Genomic DNA, 14010 nt, shown 5'->3' with positions numbered 1-14010 from the left:
ATTTCACTATCAGCTCTCTACAGTGTCTATCCCTTGTCTCTTGGGATCAGATATCACTGGCAAACTGTGTTGAGAAATGGCAACGTTGTCACTTGTACAAATCTAGCGTGTTCAGCCAGTGGAGACACAGTGCTCTCCCACATGGTACTGCTGCCTAGTCCTGCTACCAACTCCTCCGAGCTGTCTTTAAACAGTTTGTTAAAGGATGGCAGAATATAGTTTTCATGGGAAGACTCTTGGCAGGGTAGAGGATGAGAGGGATCTTGACGTCCGAGTCCATAGGAGACTCAAGCAGCTGTGCAGGTTGATTTTGTGATTAAGAAGCTGATCAGTGTATTGGCCTTGATTAATCGTGGAATTGGATTTAGGAGCCACGACGTAATGTTGCAGTGATATAGGGCCATGGTCAGACCCCAGTTGGAGTAGAGTGCTCAATTCTGGTCACCTCACTACTGGAAGGATGTGGAAACCATAGAAAGTGTGCAGAGGAGATTTCCAAGGATGTTCCCTGATTTAGAGAGCATGCCTAATGAAAGCAGGTGAGTCAATTCGGGCTTTTCACCTTGGACTGACAGAGGATGAGAGGACATGATGGAGGTGTTTAAGATGATGAGAGGCATTGATGATGTGAATAGTGAGAAGGTTTTTCCCAAGATGGGAATTATCGCAACAAGAGGACCCGGGTTTGGAAATCTACTTACTGATCTGAGGTCGTCTAAAAGGTAACGCTGACACTAAAAAGAAGCTAAGGAATTATTCTGGACAGATTTCAATTCCAAATCTACCCAGAGTGGACGATCAAATTTATCCAAGTCATAAACCCAAAAAATCATACAGTGAATATTAAGTGCCCGATAGCAAAATCTCAAATTCCATAAGGCCAGACCTCCCTCCTTCTTAGGTTTCTGCAAGTGAAGCTGATTCAGTCTGATGCCCTCACCATTCGAAATATAATAGTGTGGTAAACCGCTGTCGTGCTGTGATTGGGTGCTGCTGACAGGAAATGCCTCCCGAGACCGATCCTACCCATAATTCTTTGTTTGCCTTGATCAGTCAATGAGGTTGACGGCTGTTCCAGTCTATAGTTAATAAAAGCCCATCAGTTTCATTAGTCATCAAAGATTAATTCTTCAAATCAATATCATCAAATTAAGATTTCGGAATAAAAATTGGGACAGCTGAAATAGGTATATGACAAAGTAATGTTATCATTTCAACAGCATTAATACGGCCAACCAAAGACAAAGTCAACAGGGTCCATCGAGTAAAAGATTGCTTCACAAAAGTGAATAAAGGAGCAAATTTTAATTTAAACAAATCTTTAAATTTCCTGGTGATTTTAACACCTAAGTATGTACTATACTCTTTAACAATCTTAAATGGTATATTGTCATAAATAGGATCATGTGAGTTGATTGGGAATAATTCAGTTTGATGAAAATGTAGTTTATATCCAGAAAACCCTCCCAAAATGTGATAGAAAAGCGAGCATCGCAGGGATAGAACGAGCAGGATCTCAAATAGAGACTAGAAGATCATCTGCATCTAGAGAGACGATGTCCTTTATCTCTTCCTTGAATCTCATTTGAATTACGGAGTGCAATTGCAAGGGGTTCTAACACCAGATTAAAAAGTGAAGTGTGAGGAGACGGCCTTGTCTAGTACATCGAAACAATGTGAGTGGCGAAGATTTGAGATCATTCGTAATAACTACTGCAGTTGGTTTAAAATAAAGTAACTTAATCCAGGAATTCAGTCCAAAACCAAAATTGAACCTTTCCAAAATTTCAAACAAGTATCTCCATTCAACTCTATCAAAAGTAAGGTGGACGAGCTGAAGGTGGGATAGACACTTGGCAATATGATGTGGTGGATATTAGTGAGATGTGTTTGTATGAGGGATGTGATTGGCACTTATATATTCCAGGATTTTGCTGCTTTAGATGTGAGAGAATTGGAGGGGTAGGGGGGGGAGGGTTAAGGGGGTGTGTGGCATTACTTGTCAGGGAAAATATTACAGCAGTGGTGAGGCGTGATAGATTGAAGGGCTCGTCGAGGGAGGCGGTGTGGGTGGAATGAAAACATAGAAAAAGTGAGGTTACAATTATAGGGGTGTATTATAGACCACCTAGTGGGGAGTGAGAACTAGAGGAGCAAATGTGGGAGGAAATAGCTGAGGTGTGCAATAAGCACAGAGTTGTGTTAGTTGGGGATTTTAATTTTCCTAATATAGATTGGGAGACGCCGTCAGTGAAAGGCCTGGGTGGCTTAGAATTTGTCAAATGTGTGCAGGATAGCTTGATGCAGCAATATGTTGAGGTATCCACGAGAGAGGGGGGAGTGTTGGACCTACTGTTGGGGAGCACTTTGGATCCAGTGATCATGGTACCATTAGTTTCCGCATAATTATGGAAAGGGATAGGTCTGGTCCGATGATGAAGGTCCTTGAGTGGGGGAAAGCCAGATTTGATGAAATGAGAAGGGATTTGGAGGGTGTGGTTTGGGCTGATTTGTTTTTTTTTGTGAAGGAGGTGGAGGAGAATTTAAAAGTGAGATTTTGAAGGTGTAGAATCTTTATGTTCCTGTAAGGATAGAAGACAGGGCCAGATGTTCAAGAGAGCTGTGGTTTTCAAGAGAGATTAGGAAGTTGGTTCAAGTCAAGAGGGAGGCTTACATTAAATACGGGAAGCAAGGGATGGACGAGATGCTTGAAAGATACAGAGATTGTAGAAAGAAGCTTAAGAAGGAAATTAGGAACGCGAAAAGAAGTTACAAGGTGGGAAAAGCAAATAGAGTGAAAGTAAATCCGAAGGGTTTATGCTATGTGAATAGCAAAAGGAGAGTGAAGGATAGAATTGGTCCACTGGAGAATCGGAGCATGTAAGGAGCCAAATGAGATTAGAGAGATATTGAATGAGTTCTTCTCATCGGTATTCACTAGGGAAAGGGCTATGGAATTGTGTAGGATAAGTGAGGCAAAAGTGGTAGTTATGGAAAACATAGGGATCAGCAAAGAGGGGGTGTTCGAACCTCTGAGGTATATAAAGCTGGATAGGTCTCCAGATCCCGATGGAATTTTCCCCAGGACCTTAAGGGAAGTCAGGGAGGAAATAGCAAAGGCTCTGACAGTGATTTTTCCACAGTCACTGGAGGAGGGTGTGGTGCCGTGGGATTGGCGTGTTGCAAATGTGGTTCCTCTGTTTAAAAAGGGCTTAAGGTGTAGGCCCAGCAATTATTGGCCAGTAATTTTGACATCGGTGGTGGGTAAACTAATGGAAAGTATTTTTAGGGATAATATGTATAAGTATCGAGAGGGGCAGGGATTGATCAGCGCCATCCAACATGGGTTTGTGATGGGAAGTCATGTTTGACAAATCTTGTTGAATTTTTTGAGGAAGTGAATAGAAAAGTTGATGAAGGTAGAGCAGTAGACGTGGTCTGTTTAGATTTCAGTAAGGCTTTCGATAAGGTTCCACATGGTGAGGTAGGTTCAGTCACTAGGGATAGATGTTGAGGTAGTCAGATGGGCACCAGAGAGTCATGGTGGACAACTGTCTGTGAGGATGGAAGTCAGTGACCAGCGGTGTGCCTCAGGGATCGGTTTTGGGTCCTTTATTGTTCATCATTTACATGAATGATTTGGATGATGGTGTGGTAAATTGGGTAGTAAATATGTGGATGATACAAAAGTGGGGGTGTTGTGGATAGTGAGGAGGGTTTTTGTGGACTGCAGAAGGATTTGGACGGCTTAGAAGAGAGGGCTGAATGGTGGCAGATGGAGTTTAATGTAGAGAAGAGAGATGTACTTCATTTTGGGAAAAATACACAAAATGAAGTGAAGGGGAGGGGGTGTTGATGAATGCAGAAGAACCAAGAGATCTTGGAATAACGGTTCAGCGTTCTTTGAGGGTGGCGACTCATGTAGATAGGCTGGTGAAGAAGGCTTTTGGTATGGTGGCCTTATAAATCGTAGCATAGAATATAGGAGGTGGGAGGAAATGTTGAGGCCAGGTTTGGAATATTGTGTGCAGTTCTTGTCTCCAAATTATAGGAAGGATATCAATAAGGTAGAGAGGGTGCAGAGAAGATTTACTAAAATGTTTCCTGGATTGCAGTATGTAGAATACGGAGAAAGTTTGAGTAGACTGGGTCTTTATTCATTGGAATGCAAAAGGTTGAGAGGCGATTTGATAGAGGTATATAAATTTATGAAGGAAATAGATAGAGTAGATGTGTATAGTCTCTTCTTTTTTTAATTTTTTTTAAATTTTTCACACCATAAACCACATTGACCAAGATACATACATTTTCCTTTTCAAATATATACAGTACCATTTTCTCCCCCCTCCCTCCTCCCATCCCTCCCTCCCTACCTCCACCCCCATCCATTTAAAGTACAAAATCTAAGATACATTATACCATTCAAACAATGTTGTCATTCAATAAAAATAAACAAGAAATTCCACTGAGTCAATTCTTTTCATTTCCTTCTCCTTTCGTTAATGTAGGTAGTGAATGTCCCCAGTAGGTTTTCTCTATTGTGTTTCATGTAAGGCTCGCATATTTGTTCAAATATTTCAATATTATTTCTTAAAATATATGTTATTTTTTTCTAATGGAATACATTTATTCATTTCTATATACCATTTTTTTTTTGAAATTATCTTCCAATTTCCAGGTTGACATAATACATTTTTTTGCTACGGCTAGAGCTATCATAACAAGTCTTTTTTGTGCACCATCCAAATCAATTCCAAATTCTTTCTTCTTTATGTTACTTAGGAGGAAGATCTCTGGATTTTTTGGTATATTGTTTTCTGTAATTTTATTTAATATATGGTTTAGATCTTCCCAAAATTTTTCTACTTTCTCACATGCCCAGATTGCATGAATTGTTGTTCCCATTTCTCTTTTACATCGAAAACATCTGTCAGATACTGTTGGGTCCCATTTATTTAACTTTTGAGGTGTAATGTATAGCCTGTGTATCCAGTTATATTGTATCATACGTAACCTCGTATTTATTGTATTTCTCATCGTTCCAGAACATAACTTCTCCCATGTTTCCTTTTTTATTTTTATATATAAACCTTGTTCCCATTTTTGTTTAGTTTTACCATTTATTTCTTCATTCTACTGTTCTTGCAGTTTAATATACATATTTGTTATAAATCTTTTGATTATCATTGTATCTGTAATCACATATTCAAAGTTACTTCCCTCTGGTAACCTCAGACTGCTTCCTAATTTGTACTTCAAGTAGGATCTCAATTGGTAATATGCCAGCACTGTATCTTGAGTTATATTGTATTTATCTTTCATTTGTTCAAAGGATAATAATCTATTTCCTGAAAAACAATTTTCTATTCTTTTGATCCCTTTTTTCTCCCATTCTCTAAAGGAAAGGTTATCTATTGTAAAAGGGAGTAACTTATTTTGCGTCAATATTAGTTTTGGTAATTGGTAATTTGTTTTATTTCTTTCTACATGAATCTTTTTTCCAAATATTGAGTAGATGATGTAATACTGGAGAACTCCTACGTTGTACCAATTTTTCATCCCATTTATATAATATGTGTTCAGGTATCTTTTCCCCTATTTTATCTACTTCTAATCTAGTCCAATCTGGCTTTTCCCTTGTTTGATAAAAATCTGATAGGTATCTTAATTGTGCGGCTCTATAATAATATTTAAAGTTTGGCAGTTGTAAGCCTTCTTGTTTATACCATTCTGTTAATTTATCTAGTGCTATCCTCGGTTTCCCACCTTTCCATAAAAATTTCCTTATTATGTTCTTTAATTCCTTGAAGAATTTCTCTGTCAAGTGTATTGGCAATGCCTGAAATAGGTATAATATCCTTGGGAAAATGTTCATTTTAATACAGTTTATCCTTCCTATTAGTGTTAATGGTAAATCTTTCCAATGCTCTAAATCGTCTTGTAATTTTTTCATTAGTGGATAATAATTGAGTTTATATAGATGGTTGAGAATTTTATTTATTTGTGTACCTAGGTATCATATTGCTTGCATTTGCCATCTGAATGGTGATTCCTTCTTAAATTTTGAGAAATCCGCATTATTCATTGGCATTGCTTCACTTTTATTTACGTTAATTTTGTAACCTTCAATTTCTTTTATAATTCTGGTTCTGTTAAGTATACTATAATATCATTCGCAAATAAACTGATTTTATATTCCTTGTCTTTTATTTTTATCCCTTTTATTTTATTTTCTGTTCTTATCAATTCTGCTAGTGGTTCTACATCCTGGTGCGAGAAAGTGACAAACAAGATGTGCTCCACACCAGGGTCATGCCTAGCGCGGAATGCCACACTGACCACCGGCTGGTTCGCTGCAAGCTCAACCTTCACTTCAAGCCAAAGCCCAGGAACAATAAAGCCCCCAGAAAGAGGTTCAATGTTGGAAAACTGCAGTCAGACGAAGCGAGAGGAAACTTCCAGGCAAACCTCAAAGCATAGCTCGACGTTGCAACCCGCCTCACGGACCCGTCCCCTGAAACACTCTGGGATCAGTTGAAGACTACCATACTGCAATCCACTGAAGAGGTACTGGGCTTCTCCTCCAGGAAAAACAAGGACTGGTTTGACGAAAACAGCCAGGAAATCCAGGAGCTGCTGGCAAAGAAGCGAGCTGCCCACCAGGCTCACCTTACAAAGCCGTCCTGTCCAGAGAAGAAACAAGCCTTCCGTCGCGCATGCAGCCATCTTCAGCGCAAACTCCGGGAGATCCAAAATGAGTGGTGGACTAGCCTCGCCAAACGAACACAGCTCAGCGCGGACATTGGCGACTTCAGGGGTTTCTACGAGGCTCTAAAGGCTGTATACGGCCCCTCACCCCAAGTCCAAAGCCCGCTTCGCAGCTCAGACGGCAAAGTCCTCCTCAGCGACAAGATCTCCATCCTCAACCGATGGTCAGAACACTTCCAATCTCTTTTCAGTACCAACCGCTCAGTCCAAGATTCCGCCCTGCTCCAGCTCCCTCAACAGCCCCTAAGGCTAGAGCTGGATGAGGTTCCCACCCTGGATGAGACATATAAGGCAATCGAACAACTGAAAAGTGGCAAAGCAGCAGGTATGGATGGAATCCCCCCAGAAGTCTGGAAGGCTGGCGGCAAAACTCTGCATGCCAAACTGCATGAGTTTTTCAAGCTTTGTTGGGACCAAGGTAAACTGCCTCAGGATCTTCGAGATGCCACCATCATCACCCTGTACAAAAACAAAGGCGAGAAATCAGACTGCTCAAACTACAGGGGAATCACGTTGCTCTCCATTGCAGGCAAAATCTTCGCTAGGATTCTACTAAATAGAATAATACCTAGTGTCGCTGAGAATATTCTCCCAGAATCACAGTGCGGCTTTCGCGCAAACAGAGGAACCACTGACATGGTCTTTGCCCTCAGACAGCTCCAAGAAAAGTGCAGAGAACAAAACAAAGGACTCTACATCACCTTTGTTGACCTCACCAAAGCCTTCGACACCGTGAGCAGGAAAGGGCTTTGGCAAATACTAGAGCGCATCGGATGTCCCCCAAAGTTCCTCAACATGATTATCCAACTGCACGAAAACCAACAAGGTCGGGTCAGATACAGCAATGAGCTCTCTGAACCCTTCTCCATTAACAATGGCGTGAAGCAAGGCTGTGTTCTCGCACCAACCCTCTTTTCAATCTTCTTCAGCATGATGCTGAACCAAGCCATGAAAGACCCCAACAATGAAGACGCTGTTTACATCCGGTATCGCACGGATGGCAGTCTCTTCAATCTGAGGCGCCTGCAAGCTCACACCAAGACACAAGAGAAACTTGTCCGTGAACTACTCTTTGCAGATGATGCCGCTTTAGTTGCCCATTCAGAGCCAGCTCTTCAGCGCTTGACGTCCTGCTTTGCGGAAACTGCCAAAATGTTTGGCCTGGAAGTCAGCCTGAAGAAAACTGAGGTCCTCCATCAGCCAGCTCCCCACCATGACTACCAGCCCCCCCACATCTCCATCGGGCACACAAAACTCAAAACGGTCAACCAGTTTACCTATCTCGGCTGCACCATTTCATCAGATGCAAGGATCGACAATGAGATAGACAACAGACTCGCCAAGGCAAATAGCGCCTTTGGAAGACTACACAAAAGAGTCTGGAAAAACAACCAACTGAAAAACCTCACAAAGATAAGCGTATACAGAGCCGTTGTCATACCCACACTCCTGTTCGGCTCCGAATCATGGGTCCTCTACCGGCACCACCTACGGCTCCTAGAACGCTTCCACCAGCGTTGTCTCCGCTCCATCCTCAACATCCATTGGAGCGCTCACACCCCTAACGTCGAGGTACTCGAGATGGCAGAGGTCGACAGCATCGAGTCCACGCTGCTGAAGATCCAGCTGCGCTGGATGGGTCACATCTCCAGAATGGAGGACCATCGCCTTCCCAAGATCGTATTATATGGCGAGCTCTCCACTGGCCACCGTGACAGAGGTGCACCAAAGAAAAGGTACAAGGACTGCCTAAAGAAATCTCTTGGTGCCTGCCACATTGACCACCGCCAGTGGGCTGATAACGCCTCAAACCGTGCATCTTGGCGCCTCACAGTTTGGCGGGCAGCAGCCTCCTTTGAAGAAGACCGCAGAGCCCACCTCACTGACAAAAGGCAAAGGAGGAAAAACCCAACACCCAACCCCAACCAACCAATTTTCCCTTGCAACCGCTGCAATCGTGTCTGCCTGTCCCGCATCGGACTGGTCAGCCACAAACGAGCCTGCAGCTGACGTGGACTTTTTACCCCCTCCATAAATCTTCGTCCGCGAAGCCAAGCCAAAGAAAAAAGTGGTTCTATAGCTAATGCGAACAATAAGGGTGTTTGTGGGCATCCCTGCCGTGTTGACCTGCTTAAGTTAAATTGCTTTGATATATATCCATTTACTGTCACTTTCGCCAATGGCCCCTTATATAATGCTTTAATCCAATTAATATACTTCTCTTTTAAACTGAATTTTTGCAATACTTTAAGTAAATAATTCCATTCTACTCTGTCAAAGGCCTTCTCTGCGTCTAAAGCAACTGCTACTGTTGGCGCTTTACTCCCTTCTACTGCATGAATTAAGTTAATAAATTTACAAATATTGTCTGTTGTGCGTCTTTTTTTAATAAATCCAGTTTGGTCTAGATTTACCATTTTAGGTACATACTCTGCCAATCTGTTTCCTAATAGTTTAGCTATTATCTTATAATCTGTGTTAAGTAATGATATTGGTCTATATGACACTGGTGCGAGTGGATCTTTCCCTTGCTTTAGTATTACTGTAATTATTGCTGTTTTACATGAATCTGGTAAGCTTTGTGTTTTATCAATCTGGTTGATTACTTCCAGGAGGGGAGGAATTAATAAATCTTTAAATGTTTTATAGAATTCTATTGGGAATCCATCCTCTCCTGGTGTTTTATTATTTGGTAATTTTTTTATTATCTCTTGTATTTCTACTATTTCAAATGGTTCTGTTAATTTATTTTGTTCCTCTATTTGTAATTTTGGTAGTTCAATTTTAGTTAAAAATTCATCTATTTTCCCTTCTTTCCCTTCATTTTCAGTTTGGTATAATTGTTCATAGAATTCTCTAAAGTTTTCATTGATCTCCGTTGGATTATATGTGATTTGTTTGTCTTTTTTCCTTGATGCCAATACCATTTTCTTAGCTTGTTCTGTCTTAAGCTGTCATGCTAGAATTTTGTGCGTTTTTTCCCCTAGTTCATAATATTTCTGTTTTGTCTTCATTATGTTCTTCTCCACCTTATACGTTTGTAGTGTTTCATATTTTATTTTTTTTATCTGCCACTTATCTTCTTTTAGTTGTATCTTCCTTCATTGCTAATTCTTTTTCTATATTTACTATTTCCCTTTCCAACTGCTCTGTTTACTGATTATAGTCCTTCTTCATCTTGGTTACATAACTTATTATTTGCCTTCTGATGAATGCTTTCATTGCATCCCATAGTATAAACTTATCTTTCACTGATTTCGTATTTATTTCAAAATACATTTTAATTTGTCTTTCAATGAATTCTCTAAAATCCTGCATTTTAAGTAGCATGGGGTTTAATCTCCCTCTGTACATTCTTGGAGGGATGTCCTCTAACTCTATTGTCAATATCAAGGGTGAATGGTCCGATAATATTCTAGCTTTATATTCTGTTTTTCTTACTCTATCTTGCATACGAGCTGATAACAAAAATAGGTCTATTCTTGAGTATGTTTTATGTCTAGCCGAGTAACATGAATATTCCTTTTCATTTGGGTGTTGTTTCCTCCATATATCCAAAAGTTGCATTTCTTCCATCGATTTAATTATGAATTTGGTTACTTTGTTCTTTCTGTTAATTTTTTTCCCAGTTTTGTCCATGTTTGAATCCAAATTCAGGTTGAAATCCCCTCCTATTAATATGTTCCCTTGCATATCTGCTATCTTCAAAAAATATCTTGCATAAACTTTTGATCTTCTTCGTTAGGTGAATATACATTGAGTAGATTCCAAAACTCCGAATATATCTGACATTTTATCATTACATATCTCCCTGCTGGATCTATTATTTCCTCTTCTATTTTAATTGGCACATTTTTACTAATTAATATAGCTACTCCTCTTGCGTTTGAATTATATGACGCTGCTGTTACATGTCCTACCCAATCTCTCTTTAATTTCTTGTGCTCCAATTCAGTTAAATGTGTTTCTTGCAGAAATGCAATATCAATTTTTTCTTTTTTCAGTAAATTTAGCAGTTTCTTCCTTTTAATTTGGTTATGTATTCCATTAATATTTAAAGTCATATAGTTCAGCGTTGCCATTTTATACTTTGTTTATCTTCCCTTTCCGTTTCTCCATCATCACCTTTCCTTCTTATCCATTTCTGCTTTCTTGTTTTGAACACTTTATAAGACAACATTTCTAAAACATCAAACATTTTCATTATTCTCCTATTTAAAACTTCTTTAACCCCATTCTCCCCTCCCCCTCCTGAGTTGTCCTTTATCCCTTGTCGGACAACCACATCTCCCCTCTCCATTTGGATTTGCGAATTCACTCGCAAACGTCAGCTGATTTTGCAGTGACCGTAATTCCTCCCCACCCAGCCCCCCCCAGAAAAGATTTCAATTTTCATATGTAACAAAGGTCACTCTTTTAATTCCCTCCTTATTCCCTCTATTCCATTTCCCTCCCTTATTAATTCTTGTCTATACTCTATATATTTTCTTCTAAATACGGATACATTCATGTATGCATACTATATATATACACACATATACCCCTTTACACACATACATATAGATCGTGGTCATTTTTACTCTTATTACATGTCTTCATCTCTCTGCTTGTTTTGTAGTTGTTCTGCAAATTTCCTTGCTTCCTCTGGATCCGAGAATAGTCTGTTTTGTTGCCCTGGAATAACTATTTTAAGTACCGCTGGGTATTTTAACATAAATTTATATCCTTTTTTCCATAAGATCGTTTTTGCTGTATTGAACTCCATCCTCTTCTTCAGGAGTTCAAAACTTATGTCTGGATAGAAAAAAAAATTTTGACCTTTATATTCCAGTGGCTTTTTGTCTTCTGTTACTTTCTTCATTGCTTTCTCCAATATATTTTCTCTTGTTGTATATCTTAAGAATTTTACTAAAATGGATCTTGGTTTTTGCTGCGGTTGTGGTTTCGGGGCTAGTGTTCTATGTGCCCTCTCTATTTCCATTTCTTCCTGTAATTCTGGTCGTCCTAGGACCCTGGGGATCCAATCTTTTATAAATTCTCTCATATTCTTGCCTTTTTCATCTTCCTTAAGGCCCACTATCTTTATATTATTTCTTCTAATATAGTTTTCCATTATATCTATCTTCTGAGCTAACAGCTCCTGTGCTTCTTTAGCTTTTTTATTAGATTCTTCTAATTTCTCTTCTAATTCTTTTACTTCCATGTCTACAAATGTTTCACATTTTTCCATATTTTCCACTCTTTTTGCCAATTCTGATATGGCCACTTCCATTTTATTTATTCTTTCTTCTGCGTTTTTATTCTTCTTTTTATCTCATCAAATTCTTGTAATTGTCATTCTTTCACTGATTCCATATATTCTTTAAAAAAAGGTTCATCCATTGTCTTGCTTTTCTCTTCTTCTTCCACTTCTTTCTCTTCTTCTTCTTCTTCCTCTGGATTGACCATCTGTTGTTTCCTTGTTTTCTTTTTACCCTCTTCTTTCTTGTTGTCGTTATTGTCTGTGTTCTGCACCTGTTGCTGTGTTGCAGGTGTCTCTCTCAGCTGTGGAGATCGACTCCGCAGCTGTTCCCCCCTCCCGTCAGTGTGTTTTTTTTCATGCGCATTGCGCATGCGCGACTCCTCGCGCATGCGGGGTTGCGCACTTTTACTCGGCTCTGCAAGCCATTTTTGTAGTCCCGAGCACGGGACCTCCACTGACCTGAGGGAGCGGGCTTCTCTCTCCGCGACGGGCCTCCTCGGACAGGTAAGGCCTTCACCTTCTTCTTCCGACATTCTTTCTTCCTCTTCTTCCCGTTGTTTTCGACTTTTCTCTCTTCGCTGCCATTTTCTTCTCACCTTTATTTTTACTTTATTGTAAATTTTAATCTTGTACCTTTGTGTTTTGTGTGTTTTTTTTAAACTTTTCCGGAGAGGGCTGGAATTCCCTGACCGGCCACTACTCCATCACGTGACTCCTCCACCATTTAAGATTGTTAAAGAGCATTTTATTTATTTAGGTGTTAAAATCACCAGAAATTTTAAAGATTTGGTTAAATTAAATTTTGCTCCTTTATTTGTTTTTGTGAAGCAATCTTTTACTAGATGGGCCCTGTTGACTGTCTTTGGTTGGCCGTATTAATGCTGTTAAAATGATAACATTACTTTGTCATATACCTATTTCAGATAGTCTCTTCTCCTTGAGGGTAAGAGAGATTGGAACGAGGGGTCATAAGTTAAGGGTTAGATGGCAAAATGTTAGAAGTAACACAAGAAGAAGCTTCTTCACTCAGAGAGTGTTGGCTGAGTGGGATGACCTTTCGGAAGAGGTCGTTACAGTAGGGTCAATTTTGTCATTTAACAGGAGGTTGGATGAGTACATGGATGTGAGGGTTTTTGGCAGTGAGCAGGTAGGTGGAACTAGTGGAGTTCACTTAAATCAGTGCGGCCTAGAATGGCCCATGTGGCCTGTTTTCATCCTGTAATTGTTATATGGTTATAAAAGGCTGAGGAACAGTTCCTTCCCACAGGCGGTGAGAATGGTGAATGACCAAAGGATCTGCTCACACTAACATCCAAGGCTCTAATTTGGACAAAATAGTATTTCCTTCAGAGAAAAATACTTCTCCTGCATATGTATTGTTTGTTTTTATGTGTGATATGTCTGGTTTTGTGTCGGAATGTTTGCACCGAGGACCAGAGAATGCTGTTTCGTCGGCTTGAGCTTGTACAGTCAGATGCCAAAAAACTGGACTTGACTTAATCCTGGCGAACTACGGCATGGAACAGGTCCATCCATCTAATTTGTTCCCCTCGACCAACTTAGGATTAAGGGCTTGTCCCATTTCCTGCATTTGGCCCAGATTCTTCCAAGCTCTTCCCATCCATATATCTGTCTAAATATCTATTAAAATCATAATTGTACTTGCCCCCACAATTTCCTCTAGCAGCTTGTTCCAGATATGGATCGCCCTCTCAGTAACAAATTGTTCCTCAGGCACTGCAAATGTTCATTCCCATCTTAAAGCCATGCCTCAGTGACCAACACTGATTCCTGTGGCACAGCATTGGCCACATCTCTCCCAACCACCCTGTCTCCCACCATGTCATCAAAGGTTCGAATGCTACCTCCCTCCATTTGGACCTCTTTACCACATCACTGACATGAATTATGAACAGTTGGGATGATACCAGCTGCCCTTCACCGGTTTGCAAAAGACTGGTGAACAGCCATACTGTCCATATTCTGTCCATGAACTAACC

At 40.2% G+C, this 14010-nt stretch overlaps 1 long non-coding RNA gene across 1 annotated transcript in view; it reads left to right on the top strand.

Moving 5' to 3' along the window:
• The window catches only part of LOC138750844 (uncharacterized), a 53178-nt gene extending 46543 nt beyond the window's left edge, over positions 1–6635 (top strand). Inside the window, exon 3 of the long non-coding RNA XR_011349543.1 lies at positions 6256–6635. This is a non-coding gene — a long non-coding RNA (uncharacterized lncRNA). The remainder of the gene's footprint in view (positions 1–6255) is intronic.
• The last annotated feature ends 7375 nt before the right edge of the window (positions 6636–14010 follow it).

Source organism: Narcine bancroftii, unplaced genomic scaffold, assembly GCF_036971445.1.
Source record: "Narcine bancroftii isolate sNarBan1 unplaced genomic scaffold, sNarBan1.hap1 Scaffold_283, whole genome shotgun sequence".
NCBI lineage: Eukaryota > Metazoa > Chordata > Chondrichthyes > Torpediniformes > Narcinidae > Narcine > Narcine bancroftii.
The sequence above is the reverse complement of the archived record's forward strand: the minus strand, read 5'-3'. Positions and strand labels throughout refer to the sequence as shown.